The following is a 9,514-nucleotide window of genomic DNA, read 5'->3' as shown; positions in this document are numbered from 1 at the left end:
TTCATAAAAATAAAAATAAAGTGTCAATTTTGATTTCATGGTGACTTTAACTCCCTTTTCCCCCTGTGCCACTCAAATTTTCCACGTGGGAAGACAAAATAAAAACACTACCTGCCACCATATAATCCCAGCGTTATCAAACATAATCATAACAGTTTCAGATATAGGTTTTATACATCGGAAAAGGAAGCATGAGGAAAAACACAATAGTCACGTGAAGTTTACGGTAAATTCAACGAAAACTTGGAGCATGATGGGCCTCCCGTCATTGTACGTTCATGCACTACGTACGCAAGTTACGCAACCCAGCGATTCCTCAATCACACACAAACCTGCCTAGCCAATCAGATCTCCAAGGCATGCGTCGTTATGCAACCGCCTCAAACGATGCCATAGAGATCAGCGCAGTCGCGTACCTTCTGCGTGACGTGAGCGATCCTCCTGTTTGTTTGTGTAGCTCGAGGATGAAAATGGCGGTGGGGAGAGATGAACGCTAGAATTAAACATACAAATGACCACTTGACTTGGATGACAGCAGCACTGCAGCTTCGCAACGGAATAAAGAAGTAGCTTATCGTCAACCAAGTGCATTTGCAACAACAAACATCCAGAATTCAACGAGGAAAAAACTGCGTCCTGGATTTAAAATAGCTCCTGAAATTAGCCCGCTAACCTCGTTAGCTTAGCTAGCCTTCAACTGGAAGGTTTAACGGACACCACAGCAACACATTAACGGAATTATTCTGTCAGAGTAAGATGAGCTCCGCTTTTCTCGACTTTCCTCTCAAATGCAACCTCGGTTGTAGGAGCTGGGCTTGTAGAAATATTTGCATTTGACTGAATGCATAACTAATCGCTCCATCTGGCAGTATTTGCCAGAAAACATCATCCTCCAGCCTTCTCAAAGTTCAACGAGCATCTGTAAGAGAACGGACTGAAGAGGTAACTGGAATGCATTCATGTTGTGTATTTGTTGATGTTGAGCGGAGAGATCATGTGGCAGGACTGAACCAGCTAGAGGTTACTTGCTCTGAACAGCCATAATAAACAAAGTGCACAGAGATGTGGTCTAGACCAGACAGGTGGGAAAGATGTGGCGTTTACACGGACAGCTTTTGAGTGATCAGAAATGCAAATGATTCGCGATCAAAGGCTTTGAATTAGATGCGTTTCTCATTTTTCCCAGTGCTTGAAGAGCAAGCTAATGTCATGTCAAGGGATTCTGACACCTCAGGTTTGACAGCGTTTGAAACTGAAGTGCTTTGATTTAGCTTAGTTGAGACTGCAGTTAGATCTTTCAATAATTAGATTTTTTATAAGAGGAATAGGATTTTCTGATAATATTCAGCTTCTATTATTTATTTCTATAATAATATACGAATAATTTTTGTTTTTAATAATAACAATTATATATTGTTAATATATTGTTATTGTTAATAATTATTATAAAATTATAATAATATATATATATATATATATATATATATATATATATATATATATAAGTATTAATATAAGTGTTGTTTTTTATTTTTGTCAATAAAATAATTGTATTTTTTATTATAATAATTATTGTTTTTATTATTTATAAATGTTTTATTATTTTTATAACAATTATACTAATTATTGATGTTGTTCTTTTCTGATCAGGTGCATAGAATATATTTATTTATTGTCATATTTCATTCTACGTGCTTCAGGGCTTTTTTAAGTGCATTGTTTGTGTGGTGAATGGAGATACTGCAGTTAGGTGTTTCAATAATTTGCGAGTAACAAGAGTAATATAAGATTTTCTGACAACATTCAGCTTTTGTTATTATTATTACTATTATTAATAGTTGTTTTTGTCAATAATTATGATAACAATGACAATTGTTATTACTGACAGTAAAATAATAATCAAAAAAATAATAATAATTGTTGCAATTATTTTACCTACCAATTATTGATGTTATTGTTGTCTAATCAGGTGCATAAAATCTGCCTTTATCCTGCCATATATTATTCTGCTTGCTCTAGTGCTTTTTTTTAAGTGCATTGATTTAGATGCAATATAGGGAGAGACTTTAGTACTAACTATAGATCTTTTAAATATTTGAGTTTAATGAAAGTAATAAGAGTGTATAATAATATTAATAGTTATAATAACAGTAACAAAAATAGTAATATAGTTATGAAGTTAAATATTATTATTATTATTATTTTTACTGAGAATAAATTGATAATTATAATAATTGGTTGTCATTATTTTACCATCCTTGATTGATCAAGTGCATCAAATATGCTTTTATTCTGCCATAAATGATTTTCCTTGCTCTAGTGCTTCTTTTTTTGACACTGGAAAATGCTTTAATACTTTTTGAGGGTCTTAAAATATGTAAAGCTTGTGTATGGTCAGAATTCACAGCTCACTGTCACCCCTCTACATTCCAGCACATATTCATTTAAGCATGTCCTTTACTTGAACCTGCCAGGGGAGGGATATAAGATGTGAACTTGTTTTCAAATTGCTCTCTGTTTGCTTTAGTTTGACTAAACAGGAGTTCGTAGCTGCCTTATAACTTTATTTCAGTGCAGTCGACTCACATTCTACAGTGGAGGATATGAATGGTCTTTGATTTTAAGGAGCCATGCAAATAGTTTGGTAGCCATGTAAATATTTATTAAGAGTTGAATGCATTGCCCTGGCTTTCAGTTTTTCTTTGTGTTTTTCACTTCGGGTGTGTTTAAATTTGTAGTTGTGTTTGTTTGATTTGTTTGGACAAAAAAAAAAAAATATATATATATATATTCCTCGTCTGCTAGCGTTTACACCGAACCTAAAGGTACAGGTATATGTTCACAACCTGATTGGTCGGCTTTTATTTCACGACGGAACTTACCGAACATCCAAAACAATGCTGGGCTAAATGCGCTCGGATGAGACCCATCTTTTCAGGGGACTCGGTCCGCTTGTTTGGTGCGCACCAGGGTTAAGATGGAAAGTGTTCACACTTATTCAAACCACACAAACGGTGCAATTTCACTAGAGGTCGTTTTTTAAAATCGAACCAAACATGCCAAGTGTGAAAAATCCTAAATAAAATAAATGTTTTATATAAAATCTCAAGGCAGGTAATTGATGTAACTAATACAATGCAACTGTTGATGATATTGTTGCTTTATTGTCTTATAAAGCTCCCTAATGTTTGTGTTTTCATTTTCTCAACTCAATGAGTAAATAATCAGTAGTCAAATCCAGATTACAGCGTGACTAAAAGACGACGATATCGTGCGTCATTTCCTTCCCTGGGTGTTGGTGCGAGCGTCTCTCTGCCGCAGCGTGGAGAGGGGCGCTCAGCTGTGCCTCCCCAGATGTCAGAGAGCTGACCTACATCTCTCTCTCGAAAAAAAGCTTGTGCAGCAGCCTGTGAGAATGTGTGGGGGTAGGGAGAGCTCGCCAGAGTGAACTAGCAAATGAACGAGTGAGGGACAGGAAAGCAAGCCTGCTCAAGCCAGCTATCAGACGCCCACACTGTGAAACGTGAACGGCGAGAGGAGATGGAGACCCAGTGCTTGTTATCATGCCCGGGCTTAACAACAACTCGGCGGACCGTAATCGCACGGGACGGACAAACTCCGCTTCCCCTTTGCATGGAAGTTTGGTCGAGGGGCAACAGTTTGCGCAAGTGCAGCATCTGCTAACTTCTTCCCTTGCCTCAGGAGTTGTATTTACAGATAGCAGAGGTGGGAGGGACAGTCTCGCCCCTAAAGTTCAGAAGTACAGGATGTTGTAACAAGCTCAGTGTGAGTGAAACATCAGTTTCTCCACGGAGAACATGTGCCACACTCTCTGCTGTTATTAACCTTGCAAATTTTTACACCCCTTTTTCACTCTCTCACTTTGAAATTTCTCAGCTGTCACTTTTTAAAATAAAACATTTATGCACATTTTCTCCAACTTAACTCAATCTCAAAAAGTTTGACATGATTATATACAGTATTTATAACATAAAAATCATTGCATTATAATGTACTTTGTAATAAAAGAATTCTTAGGCAATGCCCCTTGATATTAACTGAGCAAACTTTCTTGTTTTCTCTTAAATAACTTTCATCTTATTACTTTAGAATCAAGGATGTTTTTTTTTTTATCTGTCATAGGGTTGTTGTGATTCATAATGAAACAACTTGTTGCTCAACTAGTCCAATTAGTCCAAAGATGAATTTTACTAATGCGTATTGCAGACAAAAACAAAACATTTTTACTCAGAAATTGTTTTCTTGTTTTCCAGTACAAAACATTCTTAAAGCAAGATATACTTTCACTTTATTTCAGACTCAAAGGTCCATATAAAAAAAATACAATCACATAAAAACATAAGACATTAATTAAAAAATGTACAACCTTTTGTTCCAATGTTTCCAGAAACAAAAGGAATACCTTGTGTCACTTGTCACAAATGTAGGATAGTTTAAGAACATTATAATTACTTTTTAAAATTATTATTATTTGTAAACGACATCAAATGATACATAGCATGTAAGGTGTGGGCATTATTTGATACATTTGGCTGGCACTTATTCAGTGTGGGAGTTAAAGCAGAATTATTAGTGCATCATTAAATGCCCCCTGAAGCCTTTTCATTTTAGCTTTACTGTACTTGCACTAGAAATGCGCTGTATACAGTGGATTACTGTATATTCTCTAACATTTTAACTTCATCTGTGCACATGATATGAAATCTGCGAGCCAGCATATTTGCTTGTGCATACACTGATGCTGCACATCATCATCATCATCAATCATCATTATCATTTAAATCACTCCTAATAATATGAACCAAGTTTTTCACTTTATTCACCTCATTTAATACTTGATCTCCCATATAAAAGTACAATTTTGCTAATGGTATTCCTTAGTTCCGACCAGATATATTTACATAAAAAGCTAAATAACTGGATATTAAATCTTAAAATGTATCAAAACTATGCAAGGTCTTGCTTAAAACAAGAAATAAGAAAAATAATCATGGTAACTACTTGTTTTAAGCATAAACACAATTAATTTTGGTAAATTTTCAGAAAACAAGAATTTAATATCTTAAATCATTATTTTATTTTTTTCTCAAGTAAATATCTTGATTAATTTATTTTTAGATATTTGTACTGGGGGAAAAAAAGACAAAATACTAAGGAAAAATTTTTTTTTGCACTGTAACTCAACAATCCTGATAGAGTTGTTATTGTCACACTCTTCAACACTCCTAATCATATGGAGGCAGTAGTGCTACATTATTATTAATGTAGTGAGGTTATGCTAGTTTACATTTATGCATTTGGCAGACGCTTTTATCCAAAGCAATTTAGATTGCATTTCAAGGTATACGTTTACATTCTTATCAGTTCTTGCTTTTCCTGGGAATCGAACCCATGACCACAGCGTTACAAGCGCCAATGCTCTACTGTCTGAGCTACAGGAAAGCTTGTTTCTTCAGGGTTGAATGAGTAAACAAATCACTAACAATAATTTTCTTCTGGAAGCCATGTGACGGTAGTATAAGACAAAAGTTGTAAGCCTTTGCAAATAATGCAGGGATTGGTTGAATATGTATTGAGATTGCAAAATCTAGGTGGACTGACTGCTGTGGGAACTTGTCAACATTGAGCAGCTGTTTTAGGACTCTGGAAAGTTGTTGAAAGTCAAGACCTTCTTCTAAATATTTAGCATTTTACCCTTTCCATCATTTTATTTGCAAAATACTTAGCTACCTGTGAAGCATAAGCATAAATAGGCCAACTTTTTTCACAAAATTTCCAACAGTAACTTGTTTCCTTGTACCAATTCCTGTATTATAAATGTACATAAATTTGTTTAGAAAATATTAACTTACAGTCACAAAGAACTTACATTTGTTGTGGTCAACTTGTGTATAGAGAATAGCATTGTCTCCAACAGGCAATGATCTTTTTTTATGAATGTCACACACAGTCTGTGACCGTATTAAGCAAATTAAAAGATTTTATCACTGTTTATTTTTTTAGTTTGTAAATTCAGAGGTTCTTGTTCTTATAACAATGAGAAATGAGGAAGTAGACTATTTTCTGATTCTTATAACTACTAATCAGTTAGGGAATGATTTTGTTTTGCACGTAGTCCAGATCAATGTCTCTTTTCCTCTATCACCAGAGTTTACACATGGAAACATTTAGAGAAATCTGCTTCTATGCCCTAATTCATTGTTTCTCCGGAGGTTATTGTCATTATGCTTCTTGAAGTGTTTTGAATTTGAATGTTTCCTGAAAGTGGTTTCAGTCTATACACAGATGTTAAGTGAATGGAAATGGTGTTCAGAGTTCTCATCTACAGATGTTAGGTAGATCTATCATTGTTTGGAGATGTTAGTAATTACTAGACAAACTGTGAGTGTGGACGCATTAGTCAGCGAACATCTAGTCTCAGCCTCAGACGTCACGCCCACGGAACGTTGGCTAAACGTCTGATGCATATGGTACACTTAACTGGAAACACTTCAGGAATGTCGAAGTCGTCATCTGATTGGTTGAATTTTATCGGATTTCCGGGGGGCGCGAGTGTCGCGTTTATTTTCGGTCCGCCGGGAAACAAATGTCATGACGCCAAAACCCCTCGTGGAAGAAGAAAGCCGTTGTTTTTACAACTGAGACAATGAGCGCTTACCACGATCAACTAAACGCTGTATTTTCAAAAGTATGTGAAGTTCGCGGCTCCATTGATGCAGTAAACTTGCACATGGTTCTTGAATGAATAATTTATTAGATGCACGCCGGTCTGTTATTGTAGGGACATCAACATTATATTGTCACGCCCCTAAATATGACGCGGTACAAAACAGACAATGTAGTTTAGGCCTGCAATTTTCCTTCTCATATGTCTCTGTGTTCCAGTCAAATTTAGTTATGTTAAATTCATTACATTTAACCTTTTATTAACTATTAAATAGTTGATCATTTGAAAATTAGCTCCACAAAAGTCCCACTCCCTATATATCACATTGGAGTTTTTGGGTGCTCTACTGGAATATTTAAAAACCTCATCTTTCTTCTGCTGTGTCAAGAGACAAACTATGGTATAATATTATACAAAGTAATGAAAGCTTTGTTTTGTGTCCTCATTTAGACAGGACACTGTATTTACATAGGCTACTTGTTCTGTATCATTCCTTCGTTCTTAACATAGGCATTTAGGCTATAGTGAACCCTTTTCTACCAGATTTGTAGGATCTTTCCAACTTTAGCATTTGTTTCTACTTAGCTGGTTTTTTTTTCCATCTTATCTTTACTTTTTCATTTCTTCATCACTGTCATGTGTCTTTGAAATGCTTTATGAGTAGCAGCATAGGTCAACATAAAAAAGTTCTCAGACTATGTATGCGTTATTTTACCCTCATGTCACTTGAAATGCTCAAATATAAGCATACACGTTCAAAAGTTTAGGGTCTGTAAGATCTATTTTACAATTTCTTCATAAAAGAAGAAAATGTATTCATAAAATAAATCTTTTACGCTCACTATCTGCATTTATTTAATTGATTTACAGGAAAAACGCTATATCATGAAATATTATTACAATTTCAAATAACTGTTGCCTATTTAAATATATTTTAAAATGTAATTTATTCTTGTGATGGCTGAATTCAGTCTTCTGTGTCATCATTCTTGTGCCTGGTACACATTGTACGATTTTGACGAAAGATTAGCAATCGTGGTGATTTCTGTGGTCATGGCTCCTAAACGGTGGTCCTATGTCATACAGCGAGAGAGGTTCAAAGACGGCTGTTGTCACAGTGTTGTGACCAAAGACAGCCTGCGATAATTGTCTGACAGTGTCATAAATGTAGCATGATCATCTCACAGTGTGTTTGCTGCTACGACCTACGTCTACTGACTAGCCAATAAAAATGCAACATGAAATGGCATATTGATCAATGCGACATGGTGCTTCAACTTAAAACTACTTTCTTCAAGTTCCATTTGCAAAATTGGCATGCCAAGTTGGCCTATTTTCCCTAGCCATGAACGTATCCATATTCTCCTCTTTTTTTCAGCGCACATAAAAAAAACACAATTGCCAAAGTGTGATTTGTTTACCACTAGCGCATGCTGATGACGTTTTGTTCTTCTATACTAACTTGTGTCGTAGCCTATGATTCAATGGGTATTATCATCAGACGGTCTACATACATGTCATACCCAAGTTTATTAGATCCATGTCATGCAGTGTGATCTGTAGTGATCTTAGGATTGCTGAAATCGCACAGTCTGGAGCAAGCATAACATGCTGATCTGATGCTGACACATTTCTTAAAATTGATCAATGTTGAAAACGGTTGTGCTGCTTAATATTTTTTGTGAAAAGAATTTTACAGTTGAATTTTTTTGTAACAATGTAGTCTTTACTGCCACTTTTGATACATTTATGAATCCTTGCTTAATTAAAATAAAAAAAAGTTTGAATGGTAGTGTACATGTTTGATTCAATTATTCTGTGATTAGCAAAAGAAGACCAAATTTGTTTGGGAACCATTATTTGAACTGCATTATTTGTGGTGGTAGTCTGCATTTGCAAAATTGATGCATTTCACTCATTATCATAGCTACTTGCATGTGTTATAACCAATGTGGTTTAATATCATTTCCAAATCAAAATGTACACTTGCATGCACTGGCAGTGCACTGATGACTTGTTTTGATTGTCTTGAGTTTCTCATGATTCTGTTCTTTAGGATAGCGTAAGATTTTGGTGCAGCATGAGAAATTGCTGACATCACTGGTTCTGTCTTGATATTTTCATAAGAGAAACATTAAAGGTATAGCGGAGGATTTTCCCGAATTTTAGGAAAGAACCGCCCTCTCCACTTTTTGAAAAAATGCACATGCACAACACTCTACCTGCTCCCGAGAGGGAACGCCTATTAAACGCTAGCATCGCTAATCATAGCTTACATTAACTTTTACTAGCAGTGATTTTAAATGGATTTCTCCAAATAGCATGCCAAACGTTACCTGTCGAGTAGAAACTTCGCGACTGAGGCATCAGTGGGAAGCCCAACCTGTGCTTTTAGCACACGCCAGTGTGTGAAATATTCTCCCAAAAACACTGGTCTTGTTTCTTTCTTCAGAGGCCTTTCTCTTCTTGTCATACAATTCGTAGACACTTCTCTTGCGACCCTCAGACATTTTGAAAAAACCCGGTGAGAATGGCAAGCTTCAATGAATGGCTGAAACCATAGCTCACCACACATATACACCTGAAAGTGCGCATGCGCAGAAAGGACGAGCACGTACGACGGCCTTACGTAAACATATCACCAGAATGATTGACACTTAGGTGGACCAATAGTATAGGCTACCCACCCGGAAAAAGAAAATCCTCCGCTATACCTTTAAGAGAAGAGACAACAGCCACATACAGTTGCATTTTGTATTGTTTAATCATGCTGACATTTTAAAGCTTAGATTTACTTGAATTTTCTTTTCCTGCCTGATCACTTAT

The 9,514-nt window shown here is 35.7% G+C and overlaps 1 protein-coding gene across 2 annotated transcripts in view; it reads left to right on the top strand.

Moving 5' to 3' along the window:
- The first annotated feature begins 428 nt into the window (after positions 1–428).
- ncoa1 (nuclear receptor coactivator 1) overlaps positions 429–9,514 on the top strand; it is a 77,509-nt gene continuing 68,423 nt past the window's right edge. Inside the window, exon 1 of one of the 2 annotated variants that reach the window (XM_082148163.1) lies at positions 429–942. The gene's annotated coding sequence lies outside the window, so the exon portion shown is untranslated. Of the gene's footprint in view, positions 943–1,530; positions 3,787–9,514 lie in introns of those variants that run through there. The other variant, XM_082148164.1, reaches the window with a different exon arrangement.

This window comes from Leuciscus leuciscus, assembly GCF_965113295.1.
Source record: "Leuciscus leuciscus genome assembly, chromosome: 19".
Taxonomy (NCBI): domain Eukaryota; kingdom Metazoa; phylum Chordata; class Actinopteri; order Cypriniformes; family Leuciscidae; genus Leuciscus; species Leuciscus leuciscus.
This window is presented reverse-complemented; position numbering and strand designations above follow the sequence as displayed.